The sequence below is a fragment of the Gopherus flavomarginatus genome, chromosome 3 (assembly GCF_025201925.1).
Source record: "Gopherus flavomarginatus isolate rGopFla2 chromosome 3, rGopFla2.mat.asm, whole genome shotgun sequence".
Lineage (NCBI taxonomy): Eukaryota > Metazoa > Chordata > Testudines > Testudinidae > Gopherus > Gopherus flavomarginatus.
In genome coordinates, this window is record NC_066619.1 from 148,240,797 (window position 1) to 148,261,975 (window position 21,179).

The following is a 21,179-nucleotide window of genomic DNA, read 5'->3' on the forward strand; positions in this document are numbered from 1 at the left end:
CACTAGCATGGGCATATCTCACAGCCATAAGTTGTGTGTCTGAAAGAAGTGGTCCCAGTCTCCCATCTAGGGTTGGGGGAGGGAAAGATTGTGACAGTTAAGCAGCTGGAGATCCAATAGATTCCCCCAGATTATGAACTCATGTATGAAATAGAGGGCATAAACTCTCAAGAAAACAGCAGATAATATTCCAAGACTGGTCTCCCCAGCTTACCAGCATCAGCTCAGCGTTTTCCAGCTGCCGTTTCAGCTGTTTTACTCTCATCTTTGCCCCACCCCAACCCAAGCCCAGGGCCAAGTATTCAGTAGCACAGGGTAGTGTGGGTGAAACTGACGGTGACACTGAGTGCATTGCAGCCAAGACTGCAACACTCCCTCTCCCAGCAGCCCCAGACCACCCAGGGGGAATGCTCACAAAGGAAGAGATGGAGCCACCCAGTAACAACCCCAGGCAGGGCTTAAATTCTCATATGCTATTTCTGGAGAAGCCTCCCCACTCCCCCATTCACGCTTCAGCTGCGGGGCACGGGGTCTTGGGACTTCACTCCTCAGGGCTCACAGGAGATTGGGGTTGAAGAGGCGATGTGGCTCGGGGCTGAAGCCCCACAAGGTATGCTGGCGCTCACCCCACGGGTTTGAGAATATTTATCAGTGCTCCAACCTGGAAAGCTCCAGCTGAATTTAAGCCCTGATCCTAGACGTATGTGCCTGCACTCCACCTCCATGAACGCATATGTGAGAAATTGCAGAATAGTGTGACAAATAAATGTATCCTGCTCCTTTGACCACCTCACCTACACTCCTCTCCTTCAACTATCCACCAGAGTTACTTCCATCAGTGACTGGTTGTTTCTAGATCAATCTGCCATAGGAATATTTTCTCCAAATATAGAGCGTCCCACCATGCTCCCCCAAAAAATACCCCTGCTCACTTGGGCCAGCTGAAATTCTGATCGAGTGACAGTTTTTCTATAAAAAATCACAACCTTCAAGGTCATTAGGTCAGGTTCTCACAGGGCTAGAAACAGAGTTTTAGAACAAAAGACAAAACAACAGCAAACTTCATATGCCACAAGAGAAAATTGTACAGAGGGTGAAAACATGGGAGTTTTGCCACTTACTTCAGTGGGGCCAGGATCTCACCCACCCCCTCTGGGGCTTTAATTTATAGTAGGCAGCAAAATCTTTGATAACTATTTTGGGTAGGGAGGACTATAATGTCATAAGTCAAAGCAAACAGTGGAAAACTTTATATGCTGCCTATCAACAGCAAATGTCACTGGAAGAGCATTAGTAATAAATGCCATGGAGTGCGCTAATTACCTCGTACAGCTCTGCGCCTTTAGGGTAGATGTTCCATCCATTGAGGTCATGCTGTGGTACATATTAATTAAATGTCTTCAGTGCTATCCGCTGTGTTTTGGAGGCAGCAAAAGCAACGTGCAAAATAATGGTTTATCTTAAAAGAAAACTAAACACATCCCGGAGCAGGGAAATATCTTGAAATGTCAAAATATGTATCTGTTATTAAAACAACAAAATTATCAGCTGAAGCTGTAGATGGATTTTCTTCCCTTTTTCATGGCATATTTTAGAACTGATTAATGAACAGAAGTAAGAAGCAGAAATTGGGCTCGTACATGAAAGCACAAATGCTACTGTTTACTAAATATCTGTGCCTCATAAAATACTGGCCTCATTATAATAGATGACTTCCAAGAAAATACTTCTCTGTACTCACTGACTGGTAATGCATCTAAAGGCAGATCCAAGCCCTTTGCAGAGAGAGAGAGAGAAAGATTTCATTGTGCTCCTGGAAGCCAAAAGTGGTTTGTTCTGGTCCAGAGTCCACTGAAGTCAATGGGAGTAATGGAAGAATTCCCTCTGATGTTAGTAGGGTTTGAATGAGATCCCCAGTGAACACTTTTATATATATAAAGACAAATATGAAGATATTGAGAGATGCTTGCTGCTACTGTTGCAGCTTGTTCAATCTTGGTTGCCAAAGAGATATCTGTAATGTCTGTGGTGGAGAAAATCATCCATTAGCCAGGAATCATCACCCACCAACAGAGCTTAAAGAGAAGATTTTCCAATGTATCAAAGGGATTTAGGAGCAAAACTCCCACTGAAAGTCATTGAAACTTGTCCCCCTGAATCCCTTAGATACTTTTGAAAATCTGACTCTAAATCTTGAAACCTTTGGGAATCCCTAACAACCTGTCCATAGTAGGACATAAAAGTACATATTTTTTTAAATGTTAGCTTATACATTTAAATAAACAACCTTTAGTGTAGACAGGAAAAGTTGTATTTTAATACTTTGTCTGGTCAAGATGAATCTGAAGCCATGTCTACACAATGGGGACTATAGCATCATAGCTACAATGTCACTGCTCTGCTGACATGTAGTGTAGTGTAGACAGCCTACACCTATGGAAGAGGTTTTCCCATCAGTTGTAGGAACACCAGCTCCCCAATCAATGAGAGCTAGGGCTTGTCTACACTTAAAGCCACTGTAGCACTTCAATGAAGATGCTACCTGCACCAATGGGAGAGCTTTGCCTGTCGGTGAGATGCTTTACCTCCCTGAGGGGGAAGTAGCCAGGCTGATGGGAGAATTCTCTCCTCAACCTAGCGGTGTTTATGCCCGGGTTTAGGTCAGTTTACCTGCGTCTCACAGGTGTGTGGATTTTTCACACCGCTGAGTCCTAATTTCCTGGTGTACACCAGGCTGTAGTTACATGAAAGCATTCTTCCAGTGACCTAACTCTGTCTACACTGTTAAGTCGGCATCCCTACATTGCTCAGGGGTGCGGATTTTTCCCATCGCTGAGTGGCATAGTTACGACAGCCTAAATTTTAAGCGTAGACCAGGCCGTAAGCTTGCACCTACGGAGCCAGGTAACATGTTCAAATACAACTTGCCTTGTCTACACTAAGGCCTTGTCTACACTTGCAAGTTAGCAAATTGTGGTAGTTATCCCAGTGTGCAAATGTCTGCAGTGTGCTTTGGAAAGGGTTTGCAAAGCATGGGGAGCAGAATGTGTCAGCATACTATCTTGTAAATTCAGACAGTGGCGGGGGAAGGAGGAAACCCGACATCAGCACTCCCCACTCCCTGTCTGTCTGTCTCTCTCTCTCTCTCTTTCTCTCTCTCTCTCTCACACACACACACACACACACACACACACACACAAACGCTTGTCTCTGCAGCAGGAGCATTCCACAGTAATGGTTTGCTTTGTGTCCTGGAGCAGATAAGCCTGCGGGCTGTCAGAAACAGAGCTTTGAAAGGGGATATTCACATGCCTGCAGCCAAGTTCAAAACAATGACCACAGTGGCCACTTGACTTCAGGGGATTATGGGATGTTTCTGGAGGCCAATCACAGCACAGTAATGCAACACATCGTTCACACTGACACTTCGGCACTTCATCGAGGGCGCAGCAAGCTCTATGCTTCTCATGGAGGTGGATTATCAGGGGTGCTCCAGCCACGGGGTCCGGGCACTCTAAGTGCCTTGCCAATGAGGACACCTCAGGAGTTATAGCACCTGGGGCTGCTTTAATGTGCTCTAACTTGCAAGTGTAGCCCAGGCCTTTGTTATCTGGGCTGCATCCACACAATATAAATACTACCTGTATAGCCCTGTGGATATCGCATGGGCCGCAGCTGTGTGTTGTTTTGGCCTCAAGTGGCCCGTGGGTTGAAAACCACTGCCTTAGAGAGTCAATAACACCATGAGAAGCCACCTAAACTGTTGTCCTTTCCTGGAGTGAAGGTTGGCTGTTGAAAACTATAGCTAAATTACAAGAGTAGTAACATATATTCTGACTTAATGGAGATGCATTGGTCTAATGCCCAGTGATTGCACGAAGTGTAAAACAAGAGTGTAAAGTTCTTCCCTCTTCTAACAGGGAATTTACCAGATACAGTTCAAAAAAGAGGAAGGAAGGAAGGAAAGAAAGAATGCACCGTGTTATTTCTATTGATCTATCTTAAATCAGTACAGAGTTTTTATTTCCCTTTCGAGAAATGTGAGCTACAACTCTGGGTTCAAACCCTCCCTCCAGAACAGATGTTTGCTCTGTTATGGGCCTCATCCAAACCTACTGAAGTTTTGGGAGGATTGAATCTGGATCCAAGGATTCGATTCTGGCTGTTGTTGAGTTAAGAAGTTAGGAACCAGACCCAGAGTTTGGCTCTGGAGTTTTAATTTGGGTGCATTTCTAATGTTAAATGTTTTCAGCATTTTTCATGGTCTTTTCTGAGGCAATGCGTTGAAGTGTCCTGGCTAAGAAGTTTATGGTATTTGGCATATTTCCCATGCATACCTTCTTACTGTGCTCTGTTGTCTCTTTCATTCACAAATATCCAATTAGGAATACTCTGAACACTTTTCTTCTAAAAGCATCCGCTGTCCTCCTGTGTCTGATGGCTGGCGTGTCACTCTACTCTAAACATCAGATGAAGAAATCAGACCAGGTAGGATGGATTAAAATTATTATTTCATTTTGTTCACATCAAACTGTGAATAGGCTCATTCTTTCTCCTTGAGGCTGGGCAAGAATATTATAGCCATAATAGTCAGAGCTGTGCATATGTAACCTGACGCATGACCCCATCAAATGGAGTCTTGTCTGTTTGAGTTTTAATGTGTGTGTAGGCTCAGAACAATTATTTTAACTATATAAAATAAATGTTCTTAGCTTTAAATCCTACTTTACATCTCTACACATCAATGCCTGTATGCAGCCATTAGCCCTCTCTTTTGAGTCTGATAGATTTAGCCACTAACAATATTCAGGATCCTTGCACAGAAGAAATTTCACAGTCTCTTGCAATAATGAAGTTGCACCAGTCCAAACACACATCCAACTTCTTTTTTCACTGCAAATCCCTGACAAAGAGGCAAATGATCTCTTCAAGATCATGACATGGGAAAGGAATTCCTGTTTCAGCCTCAAAGAGATGGAGTTACTTTCTGAGGTCACTTGCGTAGAAGGTCACTAAGCAGAAATGATTACTCAAAAGCTCTGAAACAGTGATATTTGACATCAAGTGGAGTCACAGAAAGCCATAACACAATCACAGCATCACATCCTGACATTTCACTGTGATGTCTTTGTGATGACATTGCATTGTCTTCAGTCAGTGTCACTATGTAACATCACAGGGCAAACACCGCATTTAAAGGTCACGCTATTGGGCCAGAATTGTTTTGGTTTTTTTTGATTCTCTGAAAAATGCAATATCTTACCTTTCTTCCGTCTTTGGGAAGTGTGGGGGGGAACAGGAAAGGGGGATTTTCCAACTTATTTTCTCCACTTACAGATGTGGAGAAACCAACTCTTCGTGGCTTCCATCCTGCTTGTTCTACTTTCTCACCACTGCGCATTTCATCTCATCACATGGGAAGCAGTATGGTCTAGGTCAGCGTTTGCTGACCTTTTCAGGTTGGCAGCCCCTAAATGGAGGTGGAAAAACTTTCATGACTCTTTATACTTATTACAAAAGGATAAAATTTTTGGGTGAATTGAAAAGCGTGTGTGTGTGTATTTGTTTTAGTCAAACAAACCATTTTATTTGATGCAAGATGAAACATTTCATTTTAATGTTGAGCATTCTTGAGCTTTCATAAAGACAAAAGGAAAGGAAATGTCTTAATGAAGAGGTGTTTTCAAAATGTTTTGCTCTTTCAATTCAAATGAAAATATTGAAACAAAAGATTCTGATTTTCGGGGGATTTTTTTTCAACCAAAACAATGAGGTAAAATTGACCAAAATTCACAGATTTCTGTCCACGTGCACCTGCATTTTTCAACCATCGCTATACATGGCCTAGAGGTTGAGACGCACTGGTCTAGTGTAAAGAGCAAAGAGACTGGAAGCCAAGGATTGAGCTGTAATCCCAACTCTACCAGTAACCTCTTATAAGACCTCAGGCAAGTTATTTTCACTGCAATAGGTTGCCTATCACTGCCTGAAGGGGCATCCTACAAAAATGTTACAGACCTGGAGACAGGAACTCAAGAATACTCAGAACTATGTTGTTAACTTGATAGTTCCCATCTATAAATGCAAAAAAAGTTGTGCATGTTTATTAATAATCATAATACCCAGCTCTTAGATAGCACTCTGCAATTCTGTAGCTCTTGAAGTGCTTTATAAAAGAGGTCAGTATCATGATGCCTTTTTACAGATGGGAAAACTGAGTCACAGAGCAGGGAAGTGACTTGCCCAAGGTCACCTGGCAGACCCGTGACAGCACCTAGAATAGAAGTCAGGTCACCTGAAGCCCAGTTCAGTAGTCTAACCACTATCCCATGCTGCTTTGTTTAAAGCAGTTAGAAAGTGGAAAGGGAGAAATATATTCATGATGCGAAATAAAAACATACTTATGCACTGGAGATATTTTAGGAAGTGCTCAGAGAAGAGTAAGGCAATGGAGCCCAGTGAATAAGGTCTTGCACTGGGTACCTTTGCTCTATGTCTTGCTCTGTTGCTGACTTGCTGTATGACATTGGGCAAGTCTCTGTGATTTCTTCCCCGTCCTTCCCTTTGTCTGTCTTGTCTATTAAGACTGTAAGAGCTTTGGGACCGGGACTATCTCTTGCTCTGTTTGTACAATGTCTGGTACAATGCGGCCCCAATCTCAGTGGGGGACCCTAGCTGCAAATGAATGAAAATAATAAATAAACAGGCCCAGATCATGCAAATACTTATTTGCATGAATAACTTTACGCACAGTTACTCCCATGTGTAAGTGCTTGTAGGATTAGAGCCCAAATCTGACCTCCACAAGCAGCAGATTTATATACCTGCAAAGTGCCGGTTCCAGAGATTGCCATTTACAAAGTCACCATGTATCATTACTGCACTGTGGTATCTCAGATACCACAGCTATGTACATACCTTCCGCTTGTCTCTACGGGGTAAGCAAATGTTAATTTGTTTTAAAGTCAGTCCTTATAGATAGATAAACACTGCTGGTGAACTGATTTTAGCTTGCCATGTTGGGCCAATCCCAAAGTTAGGCTGCTAATGCAATCTCCAGGCACCTATACGAATGGCCTGATGTTAACAAATGCGGGGTGCACAGCAGCTGCCATAGATGTCAATAGGGAGATTTTCAGATGTGCCTAAAGGAGACAGGAGCTCACGTCCCATTCAAAGTCAGGCTACGTTTTGTCACCTAGGGTTTGAAAATATTGGCTTAGACTTTGCAGATTCTCTAATAAACTTTGGGGGTGACATTGATCCTGTTTCCAGCATTGTGCATATGCTGTTAATTTTTCTGCAGCCTCCAGTCCCTTGCCATTCTGTGACAGATGGATGATGATATTTTTGAGGTTATTTAAAAAGCAGAGGCATTTTCCATGCTACTCAGAAGAAACTGGCATTAAGCAAAATAAATCAATAAGGGGGGGAACACTGTCAAAGTTCGGATTTCTTAACATGACTTTGCAGAGTGCCAACATGGGCATGACAGAAAGAAAACAGATTCTTTAAAGACTTTATATTTTCTTTCTTTGATATAACAAGCTGTAGCTTTTATAAACATGGGGATTCTGACAGATGGATAATAAAACTGCAGAGATTTTGCTTTGAAAACCTGTGATTCTAGGAAGCTTTACAGTGGGGGAAGGAACGCTACTCGCTTCTGTTCAGAGTTGTGGGCCTGCAAAATTCAAGATGAGTGACAATATTACTTTGGATTGGAGGCCCACAGTAATTTAGGAGAAGATAACTTTGTTGGGGCTGTGGCTCAGAGAAGCTGTTTCATTGAAAGTTAGGTGCTCAGAAGGGTATGTGATGCTTTTCACTAGGGTTGTGATATAGTTCCTATTCTGTCCTGGCTTAGGGCCAAATATCTACCATTGCTTCAAGGTAAGTGATTTGCTTCCATAGCTGTGCCTTTAAATTACACTGTGTTGCTTCTCTCGCTGTTGTTTCCTATCAAAAACATTCATTGTAATTCTTAAAACAACAGGCAATATTTCCCACCCCCCCAAAGAGCCACCTTGGCTTAGATTCAAATATTACTCCATGTGCTACCTTCCTGTCAACCTTCATCGTATTAAATGTTAAAAAAGCATTAAAAATAATAATAATGTCTGTAAATCAGGGCTTCTGTTTACATTTCATGTCTTTTGGCTTGTTTATGGCTATTTAGAAAGAATGATGTATATAAATACATATTTAAGTTGTGCTTTAAAGCCAGGATCCTCTGCCAAATCACTTCCTTTAATATCATTTGCTGAAAAATCTTGAGTATGTGTGTGCTCAGAAATGGTTATTGAAAAATTGTATTGTGGATTAAAAAGAAAAAATGCAGATCATCTACATACTGTAGCAGGGATCTGGAAAGACTGAGAGGTGTCTTGCGGTTAAAATGGTGGAGGTAAGCTGGGTCCAGTTTCTGGCCGGGACACAGATGTCCTGGGTGACCATCAGCAAGTGACTTGGGCCTGGCTCCTCAAAAGTCTTTAAGTTCCTAACTCCCATTGATTTCAAAGGGAGTTAGGTACTTAAATACTATTGAGCATCTGGGCTTCAATCTCTCTGTGCCTCAGTTTCACATCTCAGAGATGGGAGATTTTTTTTTTGTACTCACATCCTTTGACTCATCTACTTAGACTGTAAGGCCTCCAGGGAAGGGACTATCTGTTAATATGTGTATGTGTGAGGTCTAGCACAATAAGGTATGGAACTCAAGTGGGGCCTCTATTAACAACATTAACGTACAGCACAATAACATAGGAGACACAGATAAATCCTTATGAACCAGGACTTCTATGAGGAAACAGTATGAAGTATGGAACATCAAGGGTTTGATCCTTCAACCCTTCTCGTGCAAGGTGTCCTTATACACAGCAGCAAATCCACCAATGTCAGTCGGGTCAGATTCCATTCTCAATTATACTGGCATAACTCTATCTAAACCAGTGGATTTAATTCTTATTTGCACTGGCGAAGTGGAGATGATAGTCTGACTCTAGCTCAATGGGGGTCCTCACATTCAGATGGTTTATTTAGATGCGTAAGGGTTTGGAAAAGTTGGCTTCAAAGCTGTAAATATGGAAGAGTGATTCTATTTCTGCGGGACTTGACCTGCTCCCAATCAAGTCAAAGGCAAACTTCTGCCAATGTCAGTGACAAGAGATGTGTTCCTTTGTCCTTTATCCTTTAAGAAGCCAAATATCTTTATCTCCCTTGGGTGCTCAGCATCTCTCTACAATAATTAGTATCTACCATGAGAAGATCAACACCTCATGGGAGGGAAGATCTATAAGCTGTGGTAGATGCCATCGGTGCATTTTACATAGAATTCCCTTGAAAATAATACAAACCCTAGACACCGAGCAGAACTGAATGAACTGATAGCTGAACTTGATGAATAAAGGGACAGAATTTTCAAAAGTATTTAGTTCCTATGTAGCCACCTCACCAGATTTTGAAGAGGATCCAGTATCCAGCAACTTCCATTGTTCTCAGGAGGCGCTGCTAGTGTGGGCTGAGAACTTTTGGAAAATCTAGTTCCAAAGTTTTCAAGATCCTATGGAATTGATCTTTAACACAGTATGGAGCTTATAGGCAGTATCAGATCTTTGTCCTTACCACATTGTACTGAACATCCCAAATTTACTGTTAACAAAGCAGAAAGTTCTAGATGTGATATTTTATGGACATGGTTTTTTTGCAAGACAATCTCATCAATTTCAAAGGAAAACAGAATCAGAAGGTGATTTTGCAACTGCTAAGAATTAATTTATTTACAATTGTGACTAAAACCAGGCATATTTTTGCATTCAGAAAAATTAGAGGCTATTTTATACCTTTTTTTTAAAAAGTCCCTCTGTCTGCATTTAATGTTGAGCTTTAACTGCAAGTGTTTGTCCTCCAAGATGAAAGGACATGGTCCCGTATCCTCTCTTGGAGATTGTCAGTGAATGTCTAATCACTGTCAGGACTTGCATACAGGGTCTGGAAGCAATAAATGACACCATAGTTTGAGATACAGGAGGCATGTCCTTGAGAAAACTAAGCGATAAATAGAAATGACATGAGTGATGGTCAAAGTCAAGTGAAAGTAGCAACTTCTTTTAAAAAAAAATAATAGTATAGCTGATCTGGAAGACTCTGCCCAAGTAATCAGCTCAGTAAAAGGCAGGAGTCCAAAATGTACTTCCTAATTCCAACTTGACATAATGCCCAGAAATGTCCTCTGCATCAGCTACTCCCACAAAGAGGACAGCAAACCCTTCACCCTCCCTCAGGGAATAAACAGCAGAACACCAGAAATCCACTCAGATCTCTGGGAAAGCATGGCACCCTATGTGACAATCAATGTGGAGGCGCTCCTTTTCCCTTGCACTGGCCCATTCTGGCCTTTTAGTAGCAGGGCGTCCGGAGGAGTCACACTGCTGTGTGCTCTTAGCCAGCCACCACCTGCCATGCCCATCTTCAGAGGGTTCTACAGCATGCTGTGGAATGATAGGTATTATAACTAGCTTACCGGCTGAACTACTGCAGGCTTGGTGAGAACTAGCAGCAGCAATATCGCATGAAATCAACCCTCTGCAGTGGAGCTTATAGGACTGGTACCAGCTGGGAGAAGCTTGGGGATCCCACATGCGGCTATTGTTAGGGGCCAAGGCACAAGCTAGGGGAGCCCTGGTGCAGCTCTAATTGCTCTTTCCATTGTCATAGATACTGTGTGTAGTAGGAAGAGAGCCTGAGACATAAGCCTTTGCATCAGCGGCCTGGTATGAGGCCCGAAGCCTGGGCTAAAGTAGTAGTCAAAACTGTGCTGCTATAAAGCAAAGTCAGCCTCTGTGCTAGAGGCAAGGCCTGTTCACATAATCCGATAATATTGCAGAAACACACACTCCTAAGAAGTGCTGGGCACAAAACACACATGGAAACACATTCAGGAAGAGTGGTACCAGAACATCCAGACACTAACACATTCTCCAAAAATAACAGAAACAGGCTGACCCATTTTAAAGATAAGGTCAGGATGACAGCATGATGGATAGAAATGTTTTAACTGAACCAACATGTACAAGATAATGGGTGGCACCTAGCCACATCAGAGGGTAAAATCCAGTCACATCGAAGGGGCAATATGTAACTTGTCTGTATCAGTGTATAAAGAGGTATCTCAGAGAGAGTGTCTTTGGCCAGCCAAGAGGATAGTGGAAAGTGGGCATACATGTGCTACTATAACTGCAGACATTGATCGGGGAGCTAGGACCATGCTTGGTTGGCAATAAACCAAGCATGGTTTATTGCCAACCAAGCATGGTCCTAGCTCCCCAATCAATGTCTGCAGTTATAGTAGCACATGTATGCCCACTTTCCACTATCCTTTTGGCCAAAGACCTACTGCCTTCGTATCTTAACAAATCTTGTGGACATTGGGCGGTTCGACTGAGGTCTGCTGTGCCAGCTTTCTGCGCAGAACTGGGATGGCACACAGAGAGAATACACACACACAGCAAAACATCTGACTACATTGTGGACCTTGCAGCACTGGGAAATAGCTGGGGTGCAGGTGTACCCTGGAATGTTCCCTGCACCAGAGCTCCAGGGGGTGGTAGAAGATGACTAATGGAGCCATCTTTGCACTGGGTGGGAGTCATCTGTACTGGAGCAAATTCGACAAAGGGAGGTCATGCTGTGTGGCCCATTTGGTGTCACTTGGAACAACAGAGGAGAAGTGAATTCCCTCCCCACATAGCTCTCAAGAGTAAAAAGATTCAAGAAATGCAATTCTCAATGTTGCATTCAAAACTGATTCTAAACATGACTGCGGAATGCCTGCATTCTGTATCAACTGACAAATAAAGCACTGTCCCCTGGGGCCCTTTCATTCCTGCTTTGACATCAGGGTACAATTTTCCTTTGGTTTGGCTTTTTAAACTTTAATGCACTTCTCATCGTTCCCCACACTTTACATCTGTTTCTGCAGCTGTTAACTCCTGCACCCCCCAGGCTCTGTTCTTGGACCCAATTTTAGTTTGTTTCTCTTGTTCCTTTCAATGCTGTAATTTGATGTCATGCAGGGGGATTCCACTTGTGTTCTGATGTTATGCAAATGTATTTCAGGACAGCTGCCAGAAAGCCTGAGGATTTATCTTCATTGCCATGATTTTGTTGGACATCAGCACTGGGATGCCAGGTAATCAGTTATCTCTTCATGTCAGAAAGCTGAATTGCCCCGGTAAAGCTTTTGCACCGCCATCTCCATCTTTCTCCTACTGTATTTTTTGTGGTCCATTCCACCTGTTCTGTTTAAATGTTCCCAATTAACATTAAGTTGTTAAAGACAAGGGTGCAAGAAAAGCCAACTTACTTTTCAGGTTTGAGCATCTACGTCAGTTACAGGAAATGTAATGAATAGAGGATCTCCAGATGATACTCTAAATGATAAAACCAAACTTTATTCAAAAGAACAGTGATTTGTTAAGCAAACAGGCATGCAGTTACCACTTATACAATTCTACAATTATGCTTGCACTCGAAGATGAAATAGGGTATCAATCGGTCCACTGGCAACAGAGTGAAATACAGCCTTATAATCATGAAACCTAATGGTAGCCTTCTGATATTAATTGGAACTTCTCAGTTTAATTACTCCTTTTATTAGTCATACTCTTCTGCCAGGTGAGCATTATTCCTTGCAGTGTTGCTGTAGCTGTGTTGGTTCCAGGATATTAGAGACACAAGATGGGTGAGGTAATATCTTTGATTGGACCAGCTTCTGTTGGTGAAAGAGACAAGATTTCTACCTATACAGAGCAATTCTTCAATTAATAAATTGTTGGTTGGTTAAGAACAAGCAAGTGTCCTGATTTGAGAAATAATGTACAAATTAAAAGTTGACCTGAAAAGAGCCCAGTGGTAAAATAGTAAGGTAACACTCCCTGTCCTATTGGAGTCTATTAGATATTGGCAGACCTAGTTTGTTAGATTTCAGCTTTAAAATCTAACTGGTATCCCTGCAAATTCATAAAGTGACCCCACTAAGCTTTGCGTAGCTTGAAAGCTGTTCTCTCTCACCAACCAAAGTTGGTCCAATAGAAGATATTCTCTCACCCACCTAGTCAGCTGAGCATTATGACTGGCGGAACTATGCATGCACTGCTATGATGCTGTTTATTATTTATTTAACACAGGATACTTGTGTGGAATGGAATCAGGCTGAATAGAGTTGCACATCGTGTTTGCCTTACGAGTGTGCTATAACCCACAAACAGGGCAAGACCCACTACGATCCAGTGAGAGAGATCTTACTGAAATGAAGTTTGCCTTTATTGCTGTTGCCTTAATGGCATATAAGACAGCAGTATAGGCTGGCCATATGCTTTTTTTTTGTTAAACTATGGTATATCTTGTTTGCAATCTCTTTTTCAAATAAGGAGAGTGAATTATACAGTTTTTATGATTTATGCGCCAAGGGTCAGATTTTCAAGTGTTCAGCACCCCTAGCTGGGAACAGATTTTCAAAAAGGCTCAATGCCCATTTAGGCACCTGTGACACTCCCCAGGATGCAATCTGGAGTGCTGTGTCCCCTTAGCTTTCCATCCTCGGATGTCTTTGACACTGCTTTGATAGTGAACAGCAAACCCCTCCAGGGTCTACTCACTCACAGCCACCAGCATGTAAAGTCACTCCCAGCTGAGTACATGAATGCTATGCCCAGCCATCCATGAATTACATATAGGGTGACACCCACATATCCCCATCCCCATCCTTGCTTTCCAGAAACATGCATCTTATACCGTTCAGTCCCCTCCTGGACAGAATAAACCCAACACTGGGAATGATTATGCCCCAGCTTTTGTTATCTCAAGTAGAGGTTTCCCAAACACTTCAATCAAACACTGGTCTAGATAAAACAATAAAACAAGTTTATTCATTAGAAAGGATAGCTTTTAAGTGATTACAAGTGATAAGGCATAAAAATCGGAATTGGTTACAAAAGAAATAAAAGGGTAAACACACAAGCCAATTCCTAAACATTTCCAAAGCTAATAGGCTTTAACGGAAAAGGTTTGTCTCACCATGCGTTATAGTAAAATTTCACATTCTCGGACCACTCCCTCATTTTGTTCAGTTCTTTGAAAGTCATTGTTTTCATGAGTGTAGGACAAGAAGCAATGGGTTTAAATTGCAGCAAGGGAGGTTAAGGAAAACTTCCTAACTGTCAGGGTGGTTAAGCACTGAAATAAGTTGCCTATGGAGGTTGTAGAATCTCCATTGGTGGAGATTTTTAAGAGCAAGTTAGACAAACACTTCTCAGGAATGGTCTAGATAATACTTGGCCCAACCATGAGTGCAGAGGACTGGACTAGATGACGTCTCAAAGTCCCTTCCAGTCTGACGAGTCTATGATTCTGTGAGCAGAGAGATGGAGAAGGAGAGGGGTGAGGTGAAGGTCAATGTTTTTTGTTTTTATATCCTCCTCCTTTCTTTGAGGATTTCCAGCCACCAGGGTGCAGACAAACAGTCTCCTGTGTATGTGAGGTTTGAAGCATTTCTTGGATGAAATGTACATTTTTTGTTTATACCTCCCACCTTCCCCGCTGGAAGATGGACAGTTAAGTGGTTTGTGACTTTTTAGCACTTTGCTGGCATGCTAGTGTGCCTTTGTCTCTGAGAATGGTTTGTGGGCATCACCCTGAACTACAACATATTTCAGTAACAATCATATAGCAAAGTCTGCATAATTTTACATGCAGTGATGCTACACATATTTTAGCAAGATAATAATATTCAGCAGATTATGAGTTTCAAATGATACCTCACAAGGCATACTTTGTACAAAATATATTATAACCTTACAAAAGTGGTGAACCTGGGGTACAGCACCAAAACATTGGTCAGATTTCTCAAATGGTTCAGCATCCAGCATCGCACTTTGCAACATTTACAGCCAGACTTTCAGGAGTTCAGCACCCAGCAAGAAAATCTGGCCCTTACCACTGAGTCCATTGTTTGAGACATTTCCTCATGTGAAGTCACCTCGATAGACTAGGGCCTCAGTATACTAGCTGCTTGCTCTCTCTCTCTCTCTCTCTTATACATCTAATCTATTCATCAATCTCTCTCTAATTTATTTTAGGATTTTGTCCTGCTGCCTATCATCACAGTATCTGAGAGCCTTCCATGTCAAATCAATAGCAAAGCTGCTAATGAACTTACTACACACTTAGTAAGAGACAGTGCCTACTCCAAAGAGTTTTCAATCAAAATAGACAAGTCAGAAAAAGATAGACAAAAGAATCATCATCCCAGTTTTGCTAAAGGTGAGCTAAGTCCCAGAGAGAGTAACCAATTTTCCAAAGGTCACACAGGGAATTTTTAGTAGAAACCAATATTGAACCTACATCTGCTAAGTCCAGATACTGTGCCTTAACCACAAGATCATGCTTTGTCTATAGATCTCAAAATGCATTCATTGCAAATACAGTAACAACGCCTCTATCTCCACTAAGTGAATTCACAATTTCAGTCATTCATATTATGTTGTACAGGATCACACCAAAGACCAGTTTCTGCACTGACCTGAAATCTGTGCTACCATCTTCAATTTGATAGAATTCGACTGTAAATAGGAATAGAAATTGATACTATTTTTTTTAAAGCATTCATGTGTTCTGACTGGAATGTCTAAGTTGTTTTGTTTATTCTGTGAAGTACAAAGACCAATTAATCCACAAAATATATCCACATGCAGCATTTTCTTATTATGAACACACTGATCTGATCTTTTGATGCGAAGAGCTTAAAAACATTTGAAAATGTTTTCAGGCCCATTTCTGACTTTAAAAGTAAGCAGATCCTCACCTTGGTAAATAAGTAGTGCTGACTTGTGTGCTGAAATGCGCTCCATGTGAAACTTCAGCCGAGAAAGAATTTTAATTATCTGAGGTTTTAACTTCCCAGAAAAGTCTTGTTCAGCATAGTGCATGGCTGGAAAAGGTTTTCCCATCCTGTAAACATTTGTGAGACTTCAAAAATTGTCCTGTTCCAAATCATTATGAACCCACTTTTTTTTGACATTTTTGAGCAAGATGTGCCCACTCCGCCAGAACAGTCAAAAACTGTTGGGTCAGCCATTTACCTTGGATACAAGAGACCCAGGGTCATGTCCCTGCTCTGTTTGCCGCTGTTTCAGGGAAGAGCTGTAGCCACCAGACTACTGGCTGTTCTGGGGTGTAGCTTGCTCTCTCTGGTGTTGATGAGAAATTCCATCCTAGATCTGAAAAATCTTTCCTGATGAAAATGTAATCAAACTGGTATGTTCCTGCAAAAAGGTTTGGCTTTGATGAACCACAATTTTCTGATGCAACACTTTGTTTTATTGGCAAATTCCCAACCAGCTGTAGTATAATGGAAAGGATGGGAGTGATTTAGGCTGGAATTTTCAAAGGGCAAAAAGGGATAAGGTTCCTAACTGATTGAATCTCTCTGGGATCTGAGAGCTTAAATAAGGCCCCTTTGAAAATTCCACCCTTAATTCTAGCTGTGCTAGAGAGACAGGGTGTAAAATTATTCCATTATCACTTCCTCTTACAAAACCAAGTGTGTACTTTAGCTGGCACCCAGAGAACATTAGAAACAACAGCACTTGCACCAAAATCAGAGTATTAAGCTGAGAAAGTCCTTAAAGCAAGTGTTCCCTTGAATGAGCAAAAAGTCCTTTTTCCCATTAATGTCTAATGAGCATATATGTACATTAATTTCCAGACACCTGTTTTGTCTCTCTTCCCCTACCCCCTTAGGCACTGCTGAAACATTAATTGAGCTTTGTGTTTGTTTACAACAATGACCAGTCTGCTAATGCACAAGTGTCATGCATGATAGACCCATTCACAGATAATCCTGGGTTAAGGACCTGCTATGTGAAAAATGATCCCTTTCCATTAATATGACCTTCAGAAATTATTTAGTGCCATTTCTCTTTCAATTGGGAATCTTCTGTAGCAGGGACAGTGCTTGAAAAATACGGCCGGTATCAACAAGAAACTTTCCCATATGTCGATATCACTAATTCAATAGTTAATGTCATCTAATGGGAAAAGGATGTAAAAGGGAGATTCAGTGGGGTTTGGGTGCCTAACTCCTCTGGTCTTCTTTGAAAATTCCAGCCTAAAACACTGGCAAAAGCCTATGGTGAAACTGTAAGAAGTGTTACTATGATGTTGTATAGGACAGTGTACCAGTAGAGTGGCACACAATTTCAACCAGAACTAACACAGAGCTTCATGGAACTGTTTCATGCATCACTAAAACTCACCGTTAATTGCATCAAACTATAGACATCATGGTGAGATTAAAACAAAGATGCCGCACATATTAAACCTACGCTCATAGAGTAGTAATGAAACGCTTCAGTCAGTAGACTCAAACTGTGCTTGATATTCAAGTGATGCTGATGTTGATGTTATGAATTTATTAGCACAGTAGTGTTTAGAGAACTCCACAGAGTGATTAAGCTTAAATTTGTGCTACGCATTGTACAAACAAGCAACCCAAAGACAGTCCTTTTCCCAGAGAGCTCACGATCCAGGATTTAGACAATATATAAGGTAAATAAACAGACATGTCCAGGGCAAGGTATGAAAGAACAAGGTAACAGCACACAGACAAACAACTCCATGATATCGTAGTTAAAATGTCGTCAGTCATTGGCCACCACTCTAGCCAGCGCCAGATGGTGGTGATATGTAGGCAGCATGACCACAGTCAGTTAGAAAATTTTTGTAAAAACAATTTTTTTGGTCAGAAAAACTTATTTTGATGAAAACAAATTTCTTGGTGAAATTATTTTGAATTTGATGAAAATTTCTGCAGGGGAGAAAACCTCAAAAAAAATCATTGTAGAAAATTTTGATTTCAGAACATTTTTTAAATTTCATATTGGCACTTCAAAATTGTATTGAGAACTTTATTTTATGAATTTTTTTTCTATTTTTCTGTTTTCATTATTTTTAAAATTATTTCATGATTTATCAGCGGTAGTGGTGCATAATATGCACTTAGATAACTGTTGTGATAATATGGCATAATAGTTTACATATTCTATTTGATTTTATTTTTCTACTCATTAAGGGCAGCTGCCACTCAGTATGGATTGAAAGAATCTTCTTCTTCTTCTGTGTGTATTCTTGGCCCTGCCTCAGTGCAGAGGGCTGGATTAGATGACCTCTCAAGGTTCCTTCCAGCCCTACGTTTCTATTGTTCTTTTCTAGATCAAAGTATCTCCTGTATGTGTTGCAATGAAACAATGTGACACTTTCAGAATGAAAACAAATTTCAAAATCCTTAAAATTCTTGCTGAACAGAAAATCCAACTTTAGGCCACTCTAGCAATGAAAAATGTATTTTACTTCAGTGTCTAGGGGAACTGTGCTTTTTAAAGTCATATAAATCGCATTTGCTTTTGTGTAAATGGTTTAAATGAATTTTTCACTTAACATACTGAAAATCTAATGCACAAGAATGCTATGTAGATTTTCCATATATGCTAATGAAAATAATAGATAGTGTAGGCAGGCATGCAATATATGTTATCAGATATTCAAATATTTTAATTGCAGTGTTTTTGTATAATTAATGAAAATATACATTTCCATTAGGGACCATTACGTTTGCCTGTTTAGCATAGAATTTCTTTAAAAGAGAAATAAAACTAGAGAATTTGCTGGATATTTTTGGAAATTAGGTAATAATTATTAAACAAATCTGCTTATAACTGATCACTTTCCTTTCTCATTTGGGGACATTCAATAGAGCTGTTTTGTTTGAACATTTGTAAGTCTAATCAGCTGTTGTTATGTGTTTTTAGGTATCAGTAAACAAAATAACTTTATGAAATACTCTATGGCATGCATATGGTTGTGATGTGGCAATTTCCTGTATATTTTTGGAAAATCTCAATGTGTGAGGGGTTGTATGTAATTCCATGGGGAAGGGTGACCAATGCTTCTCTAGGAATTAAGAAGGATTAGACAAATTCACTCAGGTTGTAACACCTCCTGAGCAGTATCCCGACCTGTGGAGGCTCATACTGGTTTCTCCAGAGACCAACAGACAAAGAAAGGACTTTGGGATCAATAACCTGAGTTTAAACTGACTCAGGGCCTTCATTCTGATCCAGCAAGTGGACAGGATCTTCCGTTGGTGGTGGGAGGTGGGAAGGAGCTTGGTCTAACGAGGCCCCATAAGTTTGATGGGTGACCTCTGGTAAGCTTCTTGCATGTATATAAAAAATTGTATTGGTTGTTTTATATTTTCTCTGTAATGCGTTCACCTTAAGAATAAGTGTGCTTGCTTATAAAAAGATGTGGTAAGTTGTGATGGCTGGCAATTGCCACTGTTCATAGAGAAAGCAAAATGCAGACACTGGCTTATTTGGGAAGTCTAGTTTGCTTGGAATCTCATCGTTAGGCCAGGAAGTGTGCCAAATGGAAAACCCTGGGAGGAGGTACAGAGAGATGCAGGACTCTCCATAAGAGAGGTGGTGGCTGAGGAGGTGAGAGGCTAGTGGGGGTACCTTCATGAACCACAGAGGGGGAATACAGATGCTGTTGCCCTGAACTGTGAAATAGGCATTGTGGCTATTCAGGGCTTAAATTCTTATAGAATATTTCCCAGAGCCCTTCCCCCCACCCTGTGCTATATAAACTGCAGGAGGATTGAAAATATTTGCCAAAGCTCCACTCTGGACAGAACTGAATTTAAGCCCTGTGTATATTCAAAGTGTTCTACAAATGTTAGGGCTGTGTTGAGATATTCAGTAGGAAATTTCAGTAGGAAATTTTGAAATATCCTCAGTGGTACGTTTCCGTCCTATCATGAAAATTCTTTTTGTTAATTAAGTCAGACAAAATTAGAATGAAAAGAAGTGAGAGATATAACAGGAGTGAGGTAATATATTTTATTGGACCAATTTCTGTTGGTGAAAGAGACAAGCTTTCAAGCTTTCCCAAATTTTTTCTCGGGTCTGGAAAGGTGACCAGACTGTCACAACTAAATAGAGGGTGGGACAGAGATTGTTGAGAATAAGAGGTTAACAGGTTGCTAGAAAACACTTCAAAAGAAGTGGGCAATTAACGCCTCTGTAGTCTTAGGAAAAATGAGAAGTAGATTACAAATTGTTGTAATGAACTATAAAACTAGTGTGTCTGTTGAGACCATGATATTTAATGTCTTGCAAAGTTATCAGTTTAACTTCCCAGTCTCATCTTTTGAAGACTGTAAGAGCGTTGTGAGGGTGTTGTCCTTTAAGGACAAGGACTGTTTGATCAGATATAGAGAGATCGCTTTGTGAAAAGTGTTCAACTACAGGTGATATCGTGTTTTTTTCTTTTATCATTTTTCTGTGTGAGTCTATTTGAGAGCGTAATGTTTGTCTTGTTTCACCCACACAGATATCGGTGGGTCATTTCATGCAACTGAATGAGGTACACCGGATGTTGTGGTAGGCAGATAGGTTTGTCAATTCTCTAGTCACACAAACCCAAACACCCTTGCCCTGCCCCTACCCTGCCCCTTCCTGAGGCCCCACTCCTGCCCCGCCCCTTCTCTGTGGCCCTGCCCCACTCACATCTCCCTCCCTCCATCTCTCGCTTTACCCCTCCCTCACTAACTTTCTTTGGAGTGTGAGAGGGGGCTCCAGGCTGAGCCTGGAACAGGGGGTTAGGGTCCAGGAGAGGATGTGGGGTACAAAATCTGGGAAGGGGCTCAGGGCTGGGGCAGAGGATTGGGGTGTGGGACGAGGTGGGGGTGCAGGCTCTGGGAGGAAGTTTGGGTGCAGGAGGGGGCTCAGGGCTTGGACAGGGTGATGGGGTACAGGAGGGGGTGCGGGATGTAAGCTCTAGGAGGGAGTTTGGGTGTGGGAGGAGGTTTAGGGTACTGGTTCTGGGATGGAGCTGAGGACTGGGGCAGGGGGTTGGGGCATGCAAGGGGGTGAGGCGTGCAGGCTCTGGCCCAGTAGCACTTACCTTGGGTGACTCTATGGTAGTGGCTCAGTGGGGCTAAGGCAGGCTCCTTGCCTTCCCTGGCCCCACTGCCACTCCTCTAAGCGGCCATCATGTCCCTGTGGCCCCTGCAGGGGGAGGGGGCCTCTGAGCGCTGCCACCACCCCGACCGCTGACTC